The 3439-nt window shown below is 29.7% G+C and overlaps 1 pseudogene; it reads left to right on the top strand.

The window, feature by feature from the left end:
* The first annotated feature begins 1650 nt into the window (after window positions 1–1650).
* Window positions 1651–2526, top strand: LOC115896114 (annotated as a pseudogene).
* The last annotated feature ends 913 nt before the right edge of the window (window positions 2527–3439 follow it).

Here is a 3439-nt window from a genome sequence, read left to right as displayed (position 1 = left end):
ATAATAGATATAATATATATAGGTATAAAATATAGACATAGTAGACATAATGGATATAGATATAAAATATAGACATAATAGATATAATAGATATAGGTAAAATATATAGGCATGATAGATATAATAGAGGTATAAAATATAGACATAATAGATATAATTGATAGAATTATAAATATAGACATAATAGATATAATAGATAGAGGGATAAATATAGACATAATAGATATAATAGATATAGGTATAAAATATAGACATCAGAGGTATAATAGATATAGGTATAATATATAGACATAATAGATATAATCGATATAGGTATAAGATATAGTCATAAGAGATATAGGTATAAAATATAAACATAATAGAAATAATAGATACAGGTAAAAATATAGACATAAGAGATAGATATAGGTATAAAATATCGACATAATAAATATAATCGATACAGGTATAAAATATAGACTTAATAGATATAGGAATAAAATATAGACATAATTGAAATAGGTATAAAAATAGACTAATATATATAATAGATATAGGTAAAAAATATAGACATAATAGATATAATACATGTAAGTATAAAATATATACATAATAGATAAAATAGATATAGGTATAAAATATAGACATAATACATATAATTGATATGGGTATATGAAATATAGATATAATAGATATAGGTATAACATATACACATAATATATATGATAGATATAGGTACAAAACATAGACATAATAGATAGAGGTATAAAATATAGACATTAGATATAATAGATAGGTGTTGTAAAATATAGACATAATAGATATAATAGATAGAGGTATAAAATATAGACATAATAGATATAATAGATATAGGTGTAAAATAGAGACATAATAGATATAATAGATACAGGTATAAAATATAGACATAATAGATATGATAGATATAGGCACAAAACATAGACATAATAGATACGTTAGATATAGGTATAAATATAGACATAATCGATATAGATATCAAATATAGATAAATAGGTATAATAGATAAGTATAAAATATAGATATATAGATAAAATAGTAGAGGTATAAATATAGATATAATAGAAATATGTATAAAATATAGATATAATGGATATAATAGATATAGGTATAAAATATAGACATAATGGATACAATAGAGACAGAATATATATAATAGAGATAGGTATAAATACAGACATCATAGATATATAGATAGAGAAATAAAATATAGACAAAATTGATATAATAGATAGAGGTAAAAATATAGACATCATAGATATAATAGAGGTATAAAATATAGACCTAAAAGATATAAGTGATAGAGGTATAAATTATAGACATAATAGATATTATAGATAGATTTATAAAATGTAGACATAATAGATTTAACAGATATAGGTATAAAATATACACATAATAGATATCGGTATAAAATATAGACATAATAGATTTAATAGATATAGTTATAAAACATAGACATAATAGATATAATAGATATAGATATAAATAAAAACATAATAAATATAATAGGTATAGGTATGAAATATAGACATAATAGATATAATAGATATGTCTATAAGATATAGACATAATAGATATAATAGATATGTCTATAAAATATAGACATAAGCTTCTTCTCCGAGAAAACACCAAATGGCGGATGACGCCAGTGCAGCGGGGTGGTCCGGAGGCCCTGGTGGCCCTGAGATGGGGAACCGCGGTGTCTTCCGCGGAGGTTTCGGCAGTGGCATCCGGGGCGGGGTCTTGGCCGTGGACGGGGTCGGGGCCGAGGCCGCGGAGCTCGCGGAGGCAAGGCCGAGGATGAGGAGTGGATGCCCGTCACCAAGCTGGGCCGCTTGGTCAAGGACATGAAGATCAAGTCCCTGGAGGAGATCTACCTCTTCTCTGCCCATTAAGGAATCTGAGATCATTGACTTTTTCTTGGGGGCCTCTCTCAAAGATGAGGTTTTGAAGATTATGCCGGTGCAGAAGCAGACCCGTGCTGGTCAGCGCACCAGGTTCAAGGCGTTTGTTGCTATCGGGGACTACAATGGCCACGTCGGCCTGGGTGTTAAGTGCTCCAAAGAGGTGGCCACCGCCATCCGTGGGGCCATCATCCTGACCAAACTCTCCATTGTCCCGGTGCGCAGAGGCTACTGGGGGAACAAGATCGGCAAGCCCCACACCGTCCCTTGCAAGGTGACAGGCCGCTGTGGCTCTGTGCTGGTGCGCCTCATCCCTGCACCCAGGGCACTGGCATCGTCTCAGCGCCTGTGCCCAAGAAGCTGCTCATGATGGCTGTATTGATGACTGCTACACCTCAGCCCGGGCTGCACTGCCACCCTGGGCAACTTCGCCAAGGCCACCTTTGATGCCATCTCTAAGACCTACAGCTACCTGACCCCTGACCTGTGGAAGGAGACTGTCTTTACCAAGTCTACCTATCAGGAATTCACTGACCACCTTGTCAAGACCCACACCAGAGTCCCCGTGCAGCGGACCCAGGCTCCAGCTGTGGCTACAACATAGGCTTTTTATACAAGAAAAATAAAGTGAATTAAGCCTGTTAAAAAAAAAAGATATAGACATAATAGATACAATAGATATAGGTATAAAATATAGACAGATACAATAGATATAGATATAAGATAAAACATAATAGATATAGGTATAAAATATAGACATAATAGATATAGTAATTATAGGTATAAAATATAGACATAATATAATAGATACAGGTATAAAATACAGACATCATAGATATAGATATAAAATATAGACAAAATAGATTTAAAAGATATCGGTATAAAATATAGACATAATAGATTTCATAGATAGTTATAAAACATAGACATAATGGATATAATAGATATAGGTATAAAATATAGACATAATAGATAAAATATACGTATAAAATATAGACATAATAGATATAGGTATTAAATATAGACATAATAGAAATAAGGATAAAATATAGACATAATAGATATAATAGATATAGGTATCAAATATAGACATATAATTATAATAGATATAGGTAAAATAATAGATATAGGTACAAAGTATAGACATAATGGTTATAATAGATATAGGTATGAAATATAGACATAATAGATTAATAGGTATGGGTTTAAAATAAAGACGTAATTGATATAATAGATATAGGTATTAGATATAGACATAATAGATATAATAGATATAGGTATAAAATATAGACATAATAAATTTAATAGATATAGATATAAAACATTGATATATAGATGTAATAGATATAGGTATAAAATACAGACACAGTAGATATAATAGATATTGGTATAAAATATAGACATAATAGATAGATAAAGATATAAAATATAGACATAATAGGTATAATAGATAGGGATAAAATATGGATATAATAGATATAATATAGGTATAAATATAGACAGAGTAGATATAATAG

Source organism: Rhinopithecus roxellana, unplaced genomic scaffold, assembly GCF_007565055.1.
Source record: "Rhinopithecus roxellana isolate Shanxi Qingling unplaced genomic scaffold, ASM756505v1 contig495, whole genome shotgun sequence".
Taxonomy (NCBI): domain Eukaryota; kingdom Metazoa; phylum Chordata; class Mammalia; order Primates; family Cercopithecidae; genus Rhinopithecus; species Rhinopithecus roxellana.
The sequence above is the reverse complement of the archived record's forward strand: the minus strand, read 5'-3'. Positions and strand labels throughout refer to the sequence as shown.